We start from the raw sequence: 13,312 nt of genomic DNA on the forward strand, positions 1-13,312 counted from the left end.
CGATCTCCTGACCTCGTGATCCACCCGTCTTGGCCTCCCAAAGTGCTGGGATTACAGGCTTGAGCCACCGCGCCCGGCCTAAAAATGTTTCTTTAAGATTATTTTCAATAATGTGTGTGTGTGTGTGTGTGTGTGTGTGTGTGTGTGTGTGTGTGTGTGTGTGATGGAGTCTCGCTCTCGCTGCCCAGGCGGGAGTGCAGTGGTGCAATCTCAGCTCACTGCAACCTCCACCTCCTAGGTTCAAGCAGTACTCCTGCCTCAGTCTCCTGAGTAGCTGGGATTACAGGCATGCGCCACCACGCCCAGCTAATTCTGTATTTTCAGTAGAGACGGGGTTTCTCTGTGTTGGTCAGGCTGGTCGCGAACTCCCGACCTTAGGTGATCCGCCCTCCTCGGGTTCCCAAAGTGCTGAGATTACAGGCGTGAGCCAATGAGCCTGGCTCAATAATTTTTAAAAGGTATCTAGTTTAACAAAAATTGATTTGTGTACTTTTTAAAGAGATACAATGTCTTTTTTTTTTTTTTTTTTTTTTTTTTTTTTTTTTTGAGATGGAGTCTCGCTCTGTCACCCAGGCTGGAGTGTAGTGGCGTGATCTCGGCTCACTGCAACCTCCGCCTCCCAGGTTCAAGCGATTCTCCTGCCTCAGCCTCCGGAGTAACTGGGATTACAGGCGCCTCCACCATGCCCAGCTAATTTTTTGTATTTTTAGTAGAGACGGCATTTCACCACGTTGGCCAGGCTGGTCTCGAACTCCTGACCTTGTGATTCGCCTGCCTCAGCCTCCCAAAGTGCTGGGATTACAGGCGTGAGCCACTGCTCCCAGCCTTGATCTATAATTTCTAACAACAACAAAATCATGCCTTGAAATTTAAATATTAAAACCAAAACCAAGGCTACACTCAATAAATTTGTTTTTGCACTCATAGTCAAAATTCTTCTTTCAAAAAGAATATTTACAGGAATTGGGCGGTATTGGTAAAAGTAAGTAACCACCCTATTTATGGTATTTTGTTATGGCTGCCTCAGCAGACCATATACCAGTATTATTTAATGTACACACCATAATCACATTTCCCCAGTTGCCCAAATAGTGCCCTTCCAGCTGTTTCTTTTTTAATCTGGGACCCAGTCAAAGATCATGTATTGCATTTAGTTATTAGGCCTTATTAATCTCATTCCCTTTAATTGAAACTGTTTCTCCACCTTTTTTATTCACATGACAATGACATTTTTAAAGAGCTTTCGTCTGTAATGAATATGTCTAAATTTGCCTGGTGATGGTTGCACGTATGAAGAACATACCAAAAACCAATCATACAATTTAAATGGGTGAATATGTGCAAAATGTCTCTAAATTTGTATTTGTCTGATTGTTTCCTTACGGTTAAAATTAGGATCTGATTCTTAAACAAATTTGCAACCAGTCCTCCTGTTTTAAGGCCTCGTCTTTACCTGTTCTCTCAGAGAAAATGATCTCCTCTCATCCTGGAGTCTTTGGGGAACTTTCAGGTACAACTCAAGGTCTTTTTTGCTTTTTCTCACTGCTGGGTCAGAATCCTGCTTTCTATAGTTTGCCCAAGTCAGTCTCTATCCCAAGTTAGCCCATCTGATTTTGTTGCTTTTGGTTCCTCTTGTCTGGAAGAGCTCGTGTCTTTTATTAAAGCCTTTATTATTGTTTTATTGGAATTCCAGGAGGGAGCAGATGTAAAATGTATGTGTTCAATCTGGAACCATATTCAACTGGAAGTCCTATTCATTTACTTTTGAAATTGAAAGTTTATATAATCACGGTAAATTTAATACTTGCTTTTTGGAGAATATTTAGAAAAAAATAATAAAGTTGGAAAGGGAAGGGCTCATTTATAGTCCCACTTCCTAATACAGTCACTATTCGTATTTTCTTTTTTTACTTCTTCTACGTCTTTTTCTTTTGCTACAAGCTATTGCATTTTCCCATCAGTATGGGGGTATATACACACACACATATATAGGTATATATACATATATATACATATATATTTTATATATATAATAGATAGACGCTGGTAGATGCTCTACATATTCTTTGGTGAGGTGTCTACTCAGGTCTTTTGCTTTTTTTTTTTTGAGAGATCTCACTCTGTGGCCCACACTGGATTGCAGTGGTGTGAGCTCGACTCACTGCAAACTCTGCCTCCAGGGTCCAAGCGATTCTTCTGACTCAGCCTCTTGAATAGCTAGGATTACAGGCACCCACCACCACGCCCAGCTAATTTTTGTATCTTTAGTAGAGACGGGGGTTTCACCATGTTGGTCAGGCTGGTCTCCAACTCCTGACCTCAGATGATCAACCCGCCTTGGCCTCCCAAAGTGTTTGAATTACAGGTGTGAGCCACCACACCCGGCCATCTTTTGCCTATTTTCTAATCAGGTTGTTTCTTATTCTTGAGTTGTAAAAGTTCTTTGTACATTTTAGATAACAGTCTTAACCAAAAGGTTTTTTGCATGTATTTTTCCCAGTCTGTGACTTATCTTCTCATTCTCTTGACAGTGTCTTTCACAGGGCATTTATGTTGCTGCTTTTTAAAACTAAAATCATACAATATACAACAAACATTACTCATGCTATTATAAAGATCTTGCGATTTTTTTATTGTGATGAAATATATAACATTCTAGCTTTTTTAAAGTGTACGATTCAGTGACCTTAAGTACATTCACTTTGTTGTGCAACCATCGTCACTAACCATCTCCAGAACTTTTTCATCATCCCAAACTAAAACTCTCTACCAATTAAATAATAACTGACCATTACTGGCTCCCCCAGTGCCTGGCAACTATCATTCTATTTTCTTTCTCTGTACATTTCATTACTTTAGGTACCTCAGATAGATATTTGTCCTTTTGTGAATGCTTTTGCAATTTAACATTACAATATTACTCAATGATATACTAAATAGACCATAGTTTATTTACCCATTTCTCACTGTTGAACATGTTAATTGTGGTTCCAATTTTTTGCTATTATATTTGATCCAATTTTTTGCTATTATATTTGAAAATATTTATGCATTATATGTTTTAAGTAACAATATGCCATTATAACAGATTCCTAGAGGGGAATTACTGAAAACAGGCTAAGAGTATTTTTAAAAATCTTGATACAGTTTTGCAACTTACCTTGCAAAAAAATCTTAAGAATTTATGCATCCACAAGTGACATAGAACAAGTGCCTATTTCACCACATCCTCAACAGTATTATAACTCAAGTCTGTGCTAACTTGATCAGCAAAAAAAAAACAAAAAAGTACCTGCTAGTTATGATATGACACTTGTGAGACTGACCTGTTTCCCAGTTTTATTAGTTGATCTCTCTCTTTTGTGAAATTTTGCGCACATCCTTACTCCATTTATCTAATGTATTCTTAATGGTTTTCTTATAACTTTATGTAAAGCTCTTCATAATAACAAAAGTAGCCATCTTTTGTCTATCATGTTTTCTGTAAATACTTTCTCAGCATGTTTGCTTTTAAATCTTTGTTTCTTTTTTAACATAGAGTTGTTTCCAGGAATTCTTAAAAATAGAATACACTTAGGAGAAAAAAAGGATGGTCATGGCAAACTTTAGAATTCTCTTTCAGGAATGTGATTTCATAGGACATTAATTATTCATCGCTAAGAGGGTCAAATTTCCCAAGATGAAGTTTTCTACAGCTAAGCCAATACTTTTGCATAACATTTAAAAGCAAATTGACAATTAACCTTGGATAATAGAGCAATGATGTAAGATGACCCTTGTAATAAACACTGTTTAGAAGTCAGGTTGCCTCATTCAGCACCAGCTGGAACTACTCTGTAGAATAAAATGTGCATTACTCTCTGCTGTTTTCAATGCCAAGTGCAACTAAGGTCATTACTAATTTGTAGCACAGATTTCAGAACAACGAACAGACCATAACCAAGGTGTACAATTCCTATGTTGCAAACAAAGCCCAAACAGGTTGAGTTGTTGCTGATTTCCACATATGGAGCCTTACTTTTTCTGTACCTATATTTTGAAAATAAGCATCTTTCCTGGGTAGACCACATAATAGGATTTAGGAGAAAATAAAAGAGACCTTAAAGTAAAAAATACAAAATTATTACAACCTTGAGCAAGCTACAGAGAGTCCTAGGACATTTGCTTATGCATCTGGGCACTTATGAAAACTAGAGGAAAAGAAAAGATGCGTTTGTTGTGACAGTAACACTCCACTTTGCTTTGCAAGAGGAGAGAGTCCTACCATGGTTTCTCTGCCCACACCTGACATTCAAGGGCATTTTGCAAAGGAAATCAGTGAGGATGAAAATCCAAGTCACTTGATGGCTATGTGATTCAAAAGGCAAAACTGGTCTCGTCTTCCTCTTATACCCAAATTGGAGAAAAGTTGTAACTGTGAGTTTACAGAAGACAAGATGAATGGTACTGTCACAATCATAGTCCCCACAGTTTCTGAGATCTAAGACAGTGAACCAAGTCCAAGCCAGATTTAGTACATTCCCACATGCCCGGGGCTTGTAAAGGTGCGAACCTGAAAGGATTTCACTTCTATGCCAAACAAGCAATAGGAAAAGGTTTATGGATTTTATTTTTGTAACAATAGTAGAATTTTTGCTTGCACTTCATAATTTATAAAACAACCTTCACATTAACAAATTATCTTATTAATTCATTTAAACAGTGCCACCACACTAGGAGCTGGGTACCTCTATATGTATGCCCCACGTATCAAAAGGTGCCTTAAATGTTGTAACTTCTCAATAAATGCTTTTTGAATAGCTGTGTATTTAGGTGAACTTCTCTCTTCAAATTGGCCATATGAATAGGTGAGCCATCACACCTCAAATGTAAGGAAGTAGCAGTGATTTGTTATTAGACAATTCACCCATGTGTGTGCACACGTGCGCATGCACACACACACACTAAGTAGCATGATACATTAGGTGGAGAGGATTAATTATATTTTATTAAATAAGTCACATTAGTTACTATGCCTTTTCCTTACTCAAATCCAACCAATCTGCTTTTTAACCCTATAACAAGGTCTTCTGAAATATATATTTTTTAACTAGGCAGGTATAAGAGTATCTGGTCCATTAATTATTCCTTGATTGGCTAGGTTGTAATGTGGAAAGCTGACAGTTTTAGAAGTTCATCAGTACAACATAGTGCTTCATCAAGGCTTGCCATTGTGATACAAGTGGAGTCCAAGGGATAGGGCTGGACAGTCCCCTGTAGTCCTATCCTGCTCTACAAGCCATAATTCTAAGAGCATGAAATTGAAAACGTGGAAGTTTAAAATGACGTCACTGGCAAAATGTGACTAAGAGAGGATCTCAAAGATTACTTTGAGAAAAATCAAGAAATCTTATACCAAAATGTGGGCAAAATAGTATTAAGAGACAATGGTGCCTGAATACAAAATAATAACATCAGATAATACATGGTATCCACTACAAGACAAACTAATGAGAAGATCTTAGATATTTGGAATTGAGAAAGTGAGACCATTGGCAAAAAATATTTGATGTACGCCAGGCGTGGTGGCTCACGCCTGTAATCCCAGCACTTTGGGAGGCTGAGAGGGCGGATCACCTAAGGTCAGAGTTTGAGACCAGCCTGGCCAACATGGTGAAACGCTGTCTCTACTAAAAATACAAAATTAGCTGGGCGTGGTGGCACATGCCTCTAATCCCAGCTACTCTGGAGGCTGAGGCAGGAGAATCGCTTGAACGCGGGAGGTGGAGGTTGCAGTGAGCCGAGATCATGCCATTGCACTCCAACCTGGGCAACAAGAGCAAAAACTCCATCTCAAAAAAAAATTTTTTTTGATATTATAATTCATTTTGCTCACTATTTCTCCCATGGCACTTCTTTAATTCTTCCATTATACTGCAATTTTTTTTTTTTTTTTTTTTTGGTCCATTGAGGCATTTTCTTATAAGCATGTATTACATCCCTAGAAAAAGAATCCCAGAATTTTCCCTCCTGTGTGTTTTTGTCTTGCTTCTTCATGGTCCGTGATGCCAACTGAGGTGGTCAGCGCAATAAAACCAAACTGATGAGACATGAGCATATTATTCTGCCATCTTTCTTGGTCTTTGGGTTGCACATCAAACCTGGGGCTGATCACTCCACACTTGTTTAACCTGCCTGTGAGGTTCACAACAATTTTCTCAGCTCTGTGATCATCAATGATTTCAAATTTGCCAGTGTAATCATGTTTCATCACAGTTAGAAACTGGATAATGACTCTGGAGCACAGTCTGATAAGAACTTGGTGTTTGTCTCTCTTTTTGACATTGTTGATGCTCTTGAGAGCATCAGCCAGGACGTTCATGTGCACAATTATGGCAGCAAGGAAAGAAATCGTGTATACTAGAATATTTATGGGATTGCCTCTCCCACTAGAGCTTTGGCTCCTGGCGTGTAACCATTCATCATTCATCATGTAGTCTCAGGAATGGGAACATTGAAGATGATTTGTTTTAGTTTCTTGAAGGAATAAGTAGACAAACTCATTTTACTTTTTATTTGCTGGTCTTTCTTCTACACCCTTCTTTATCCTTTATCTGTCTGTCTTTCTTTCTCCCATGTTAGGATAGAAATAAAAACACCTATGTTCTACCCCTGGTTCTGACATTTACTAACTCTGTCGCTCTTATTCCTATCAAAAAATGGGAATAGTAGCACCTGTCATTCCCTAACTCTTTGACAGAAATGTCATATAAATTCTGGTGAAATTGTACACGTGAAATCATGCCAAAGGCTTCAGGAGAAACAGTTAGATAAATCAGAGGTAGTGTTTTGATAATTTGTATTGACTATCATATACTGCTCTGCAAAACTAAGAAAACATTAGGAAAAGCTAGAAGTGAATAGGTAGGTGTAGCAAGGGAACAAGTGGTGAACTCTCAAAATGTCATCAAAGGAGCAATTAATGCACCATCAAATTATTTTTTCCCAGTTAAAAATACAGTGTTATTAAAATGGTTCTCTGGGAGGCTAAGCAAAACTAAGCCAAAAATGGACAATTAACCACAGGACACATCTGAGTTTCTGAAAGGCTCTGAAGCAGTTATACCCCTTTACGAGACCAAGTCATTTTCATAAGCAACATTTTACAGACTTTCTTAAAAATGGGATGAGAAGTTACATCCTCATTACCACCATCACTCGCTACCTCCCACTCCAGCTTACCTCATGCTGCTTTATACCTAAAACAACTTGGGATCTGACGCTTAGATAATTTTAACAGTTCTCTTAGTGGCTTTCTCTAATGGGATAGAAGGGGCATTCCTGGTTAGGTGTTGCTAGAGTGCAATTCAGGGCAAACTCCTTCAACAGAAAGTCTATCTAACTAGTAACTGGCAGATTCACATCACAAAAAATAAACTGTAATAACAGGGACAAGTAAAGGCAGACTTGGCTCAAAAGGGTCTCAGCTACTGCCAGAATTCCCCACATCTGCAGTAAAAGATAAAAAGCAGGAGAAAGGTAACTGCTTTCCTATAAAAATGAACTTGCTCATTTGTGAAACAAATAAAACACAGCTTTATATTGCTTTATATGAGTCCTTGCTTCTCATAGGTATTATAGCTGTGAAATACTTCCATGTGCTGTAGCAGCAACACAATTACACGGAAACATCTAAAGGTAAACTGCCTTTTTTCTATCAAACTAGTAGACTTACACTGTTCTCTCATCTGTGCTCCAGACTTTGACATGAACTGCATTGTTGACATCACTTCTTGTATGTCTCAAAGACACCTTAACTCAAACTCAACATGCCTCAAAACAAATCACCATGTCTTTCACTCCTCAAGACTTAGTCGTCTTCCAGGAATCCTATATATATCCTATATATATGTGTGTGTGTGTGTATATACACACATGTGTGTATATGTGTGTGTGCGTATATATTCACACACACACACACACGTGTTAGAAACCAGCCATTCCTCTGCCCTTGCTGCCTTCACTACAGGCATGCTCCCTTCCTCCTCAAGTCCTTGGAATGCAGCTAGGATTCAAACCACATTTGTCTGACTCCTAAATCAAGGCACTTTCCACCATTTCACCTTGTCCCCCAGGAAGTGTTTCTCCATGTAAATGTGCACATTATAATGTGCAAACATACTTAAGACTCAGCAATTTAGAAAAAGCTGAAAATATGCTCTCTTCTCTTCCCATTTTTTATGAAAATTTCAAACACGCACAAAATCAAGAGAATAGAAAATCAACCCCCATATATACCTCATTCACACCTCAAAATTATCAAGATTTTCCTGTTGTATCGTCTGTTCCTTTTTCTTTTGTTTTTCTTTGCTAAAGCACTTTAAATCAAATCATAGACAACATATCGTTTTACTTCTACAGGCTCCATTATGTAGAGTTTCCATAATCCCCATGTGTCACGGAAGGGACCTGGTGGGAGGTAATGTAATTGGAGCGGTTACCTTCATGCTGTTCTCACGATAGGGAGGGAGTTCTCATGAGATCAGGGTTTTATAAGGGGCTTTTCCCCCTTTTACTCAGCACTTGTCCTTGCTGCCACCATGTGAAGGAGGACATATTTGCTTCCCCTTCTGTCATGATTATAAGTTTCTCGAGGTCTCCCCCAGTCATGCTGAACTGTGAGTTAATTAAATCTCTTTTCTTTATAAATTATCCAGTCTTGGGATGTCTTTATTAGCAGCATGAGAACGGACTAATACAGTAAATTGGTACTGGGTACTGGGGTGCTGCTCTAAAGATACAAAAAAATGTGGAAGCGACCTTGGAACTGGGTAACAGCAGAGGTTGGAGCAGTTTGGACGGCTCAGAGAAGACAGAAAATGTGGAAATGTTTAGAACTTCCTAGAGAATTGGAGGGCTCAGAAGAAGGCAGGAAGATGTGGGAAAGTTTGAAACTTCCTAGAGACTTGTGAATGGCTTGACCAAAATGCTGATAGTGATATGGACAATAAAGTCCAGGCTGAGGTGGTCTCAGATATAAATGAGGAACTTGTTGGGAACTGGAGTAAAGGCCACTCTTGCAATGCAAAGAGACTAGTGGCATTTTGACCCTGCTCCAGAGATCTGTGGAACTCTGAACTTGAAAGAGATGATTTAAGGTATCTGGCAGAAGAAACTTCTAAGTGGCAAAGGGTTCAAGAGGAAGCAGAGCATAGGAGTTTGGAGAACTGCAGCCTGATGATACGATGAAAAAGAAAACCCATTTCTGGAGAGAAATTCAAGCTGGTTGCAGAAAATTGCATAAGTCATGAGGAGCCAAATGTTAATCACCAAGACAATGAGGAAAATGTCTCTCCAGGGCATGTCAGAGACCTTCACAGCAGCCCCTCCCATGACAGGCCTGGAGGCCTAGGAGGGATAAATGGTTTTGTGGGCAGGCCAGGGTCTCCCTGCTCTATGCAGCCTCAAGACACGGTGTCCTGTGACCCAGCTACCTCAGCTCCAGCTGTGACTATAAGGGGCCAATGTACAACTCAGGTGACACATACAGCTCAGGCCATTGCCTCAGAGGGTACAAGACCCAAGCACTGGTGGTTTACATGTGGTGTTGAACCTGTGGGTGCACAGAAGTCAAGAATTGAGGTTTGGGAACCTCTGTCTAGATTTCAGAGGAGGTATGGAAATGCCTGGATGTCTAGGCAGAAGTTTGCTGCGGGGGCGGAATCTTCATGGAAAACTTCTGCTGGGGCAGTGTGGAAAGGAAATGTGAGGTTGGAGGCCCCACAGAGAGTCCCCACTGGGGCACTGGTTGGCGGAGCTGTGAGAAGAGGGCCACCATCCTCCAGACCCCAGAATGGTAGCTCCACCAACAACTTGCACCATGTGCCTGGAAAAGCCACAGACACTCAATACCAGCCTGGGAAAGCAGCTGGGAGGGGTTACGGGGAAGCTTTACCCTGGAAAGCCACACGGGCAGAGCTTCCCAATGCCATGAGAGCCTACCTCTTGCTTCGTTATGTATCTCTAAACAAAAAACGGACACTTTCTTATATGGCCATGAGGCCATTATCATATTTAACAAAATTAGCAATAAGTTTTTGGTATCATATAACAAGAGTTTATGAATAAATTTCCATAATTGTTTCCAAAAACTCTTTTTATAGTGTGTTTGAATTTAGTTGTTATGTCTCCTAAACCTCTTTCTCATTTTTATCCCCATGCCATTGGCTTGTTCTAGAGACCAGGTCAATTATTCTATAAGATGTCCCATATTCTGGATTTATGTTTGCTTCTTCAAAGTATCATTTAACTTGTATGTTTCTTCATTTTCTGTAAACTGGAGCTTAGTTCTAAAACCTTAATTAGATTGATGTTCTACTATTTTGGCAAGAATATTTTATAGGTAGTGCTGTGTACTTCAAATTGTATCTTATCAGGAAGATCACAGGCTCATCGCCCCACTTTTAATGATACTTAGTATTACTTTATTTTATCATAATTAAGGAATACTCATAAATTCAATGAATAGTAGCCAAACACCTACTATGAGCCAGGGACCCTTCCAGATTCTTGGCACAAAAGAAGTAAAGAAGACAGTAAGGTCTTTATCTTCATGAAGCTCTCACATATTATCATTTTAGTAATTGTTCTACAGATGCTTTTGAATTTAATATTTATATATATAATCTTTATATATGTATGTATGTGTGTGTGTATCAGTCATGTGCTTCAAAACAACATATTAGTAAATGATAGAACTGTGGTGCAATAATATAATCATGGAGCTGAAAAATTTCTGTTACCTAGTGATGTCTTAATGGTCCTGACTCTATGCCTCTATGCAGGCCTATGCTAGTGTGTGTGTGTGTGTGTGCGTGTGTGTGTGTGTGTTAGTTCTTAACAACAAAGTTTTAAAAGTACAAAATAAATTTTAAAATTTTAAATAGAAAACAAAATAGAGAAGACTATACATTCAGGGATCATTTCTACAGCTCATTACTTGAAAATGGAAAAAATGTGTAGAATAAGGATAAGAAGAAAGAAAATATTTTTGTACATATGTAAAATATGTTTGTGTTTTAGGCTAAGTGTTATGAAACAGTCAATACGTTTTTAAAACTTAAAAACTTTTAACGTTTAAAACTTAAAAATTTATAATGTTTAAAAGTCACAGTAAGCTAAAGTTAATTTATTATTGAAGAAAACATTTTTCAAGAAATTGGCCAGGCATGGTGGCTCATGCCTGTAATCCCAGAACTTTGGGAGGCAGAGGTGGGCAGCTTACTTGAGGTCATGAGTTCAAGACCAGCCAGACCAACATAGTGAAACCCTGTCTCTACTAAAAATTAAAAAAAATTAGCTGCGTGTGGTGGCAGGTATCTGTAATTCCAGCTACTCAGGAGGCTGAGGCAGGAGAATCTTTTGAACCCAGGAGGTGGAGGTTGCAATGAGCTGAGATTGTGCCATTGCACTCCAGCCAGGGCAACAGAATGAGACTCCCATCTCAAAAAAAAAAAAAAAAAAAAGATAAAGAAAAAGAAAAGAAATTAATATAGCCTATACACTGTTTATAGTCTATAATGGTGTATAGTAATGTCCTAGGCCTTCACATTCACTCACCATTCACTGACTCACCCAGAGCAACTTCCAGTCCTGCAAACTCCATTCATAAGTGCCCTCTACAGGTGTACCACTTTTTATCTTTTATACCATATTTCTACTGTACCTTTTCTATGTTTAGATAAACAAATACTTACCACTGCATTGTAATTGCCTGAATTATTCAGTACAGTAACACACACTACAGATTTGTAGCCTGGGAGCAATAAGCTATACCATATAGCCTAAATGTGTAGTAGGCTATTACCATTTAGGTTGGTGTAAGTATACATGTTCTATGATGTTCACACTATGACAAAATCACCTAACAATCCATTCTCAGATTGTATCCCTTGCATCCCTGTTCTTAACTGATGCATGACAATGTTCACATATTTGCATGTATTTGTGTAAACACACCCACCCACACATCCTTCATTCATTCAGATACTTATCAGATATTGACTAGCTTTGGGGGTATCTGTCCAGACCATAACTCAAATTCCCTTCAGTAAGAACTGCCCTGATGGTTGGGTGTGGTAGCTCATGCCTATAACCCCAGCACTTTGGGAGGCCGAGGCGGGTGGATCATCTGAGGCCAGGAGTTCAAGACAAGCCTGGCCAACATGATGAAATCCCATCTCTATTAAAAATACAAAAAATTAGCTAGGCATGGTGGCAGGTGCCTGTAATCCCATCTACTCAGGAGGCTGAGGCAGGAGAATCGCTTGAACCTGGGAAGGCGGAGGTTACAGAGCCAAGATCGCGCCATTGCACTCCAGTCTGGGAAACAAGAGCAAAACTCTGTCTCAAAAAAAAAAAAAAGAACTGCCCTCCCCTCATATTTACACCAAAATCTCTTGACCATAGCTGACTGGACTAGGAATGGACAGTTGATGCAAGATAGTCAATAACAGTCTCTCTCTCTCAAGACTGTCAACAGAGAGACACTTCAAGTGGGAACTGTGGCCTGGGTTCTAACAGTTTTCTAACTTCTGGTTCTTTCCTTTTGTGAAACCTACTGAATGTTCAGCTTCTCCTTGGATTTCATAATATATCTTTTTTCTTCCCTTTCCTTTTTGGTGAAGCTATTCCCAGTTATCTTCTGTTACTGGCAATGAAAAGATGTTCTTTAATTAAGATACTGACTATAACCCATTGCGTGAGAGAGTTCAGATGTCATTGTCAAATAATTTTTTTCTTTCCAGGTGAACAGACTTTCTTCATGCCTTTGGACATGAGCCTTCTGCCCAGCCCCATGTGTAAATGAAGTAAGCTGCAGCCCATCAAGCTGATTGGTGGTCACAACATTCAAAGCTATGCCTACCAAAAAGCTGCCGCCATGGCTTGCCAAGGTGTTTCCCTCTTCCCTGATTATGAATTCCCGCCCCTGCAGTTATTCTTTTGATGGGATGATAAAGATAGAAGCATTATCTTCAGATGCCGGCTATGCATTTTCATATAAAGGAAGAGAGATCCTAAAAGGAGGACACCAGACCTTTCCCCTTTCCTTTCATTTGACATACCAGAATAATTTATCACTTTAGCAAGTACCATCACATTTCAACAAAATGTGAGCAGTGGGGTCATGCCAATAATGATTCCTTGAGAAGGCAGAGGGCAGAAAGGGAAAAGGATGTTTTGTGATGTCAGAGTAGGGTATGAAATGATCATCCATATCCAGTACAAACTCACCCTTCTCATTCACTCCAAGGCCAAACAAAACTCGTTTTAC

At 39.2% G+C, this 13,312-nt stretch overlaps 1 pseudogene; it reads right to left on the reverse strand.

The window, feature by feature from the left end:
- Window positions 1-5,905: 5,905 nt before the first annotated feature.
- Window positions 5,906-6,423, reverse strand: LOC108520158 (40S ribosomal protein S15a pseudogene; annotated as a pseudogene).
- Window positions 6,424-13,312: the final 6,889 nt, after the last annotated feature.

The sequence above is a fragment of the Rhinopithecus bieti genome, unplaced genomic scaffold (assembly GCF_001698545.2).
Source record: "Rhinopithecus bieti isolate Rb0 unplaced genomic scaffold, ASM169854v2 scaffold_50364, whole genome shotgun sequence".
Lineage (NCBI taxonomy): Eukaryota > Metazoa > Chordata > Mammalia > Primates > Cercopithecidae > Rhinopithecus > Rhinopithecus bieti.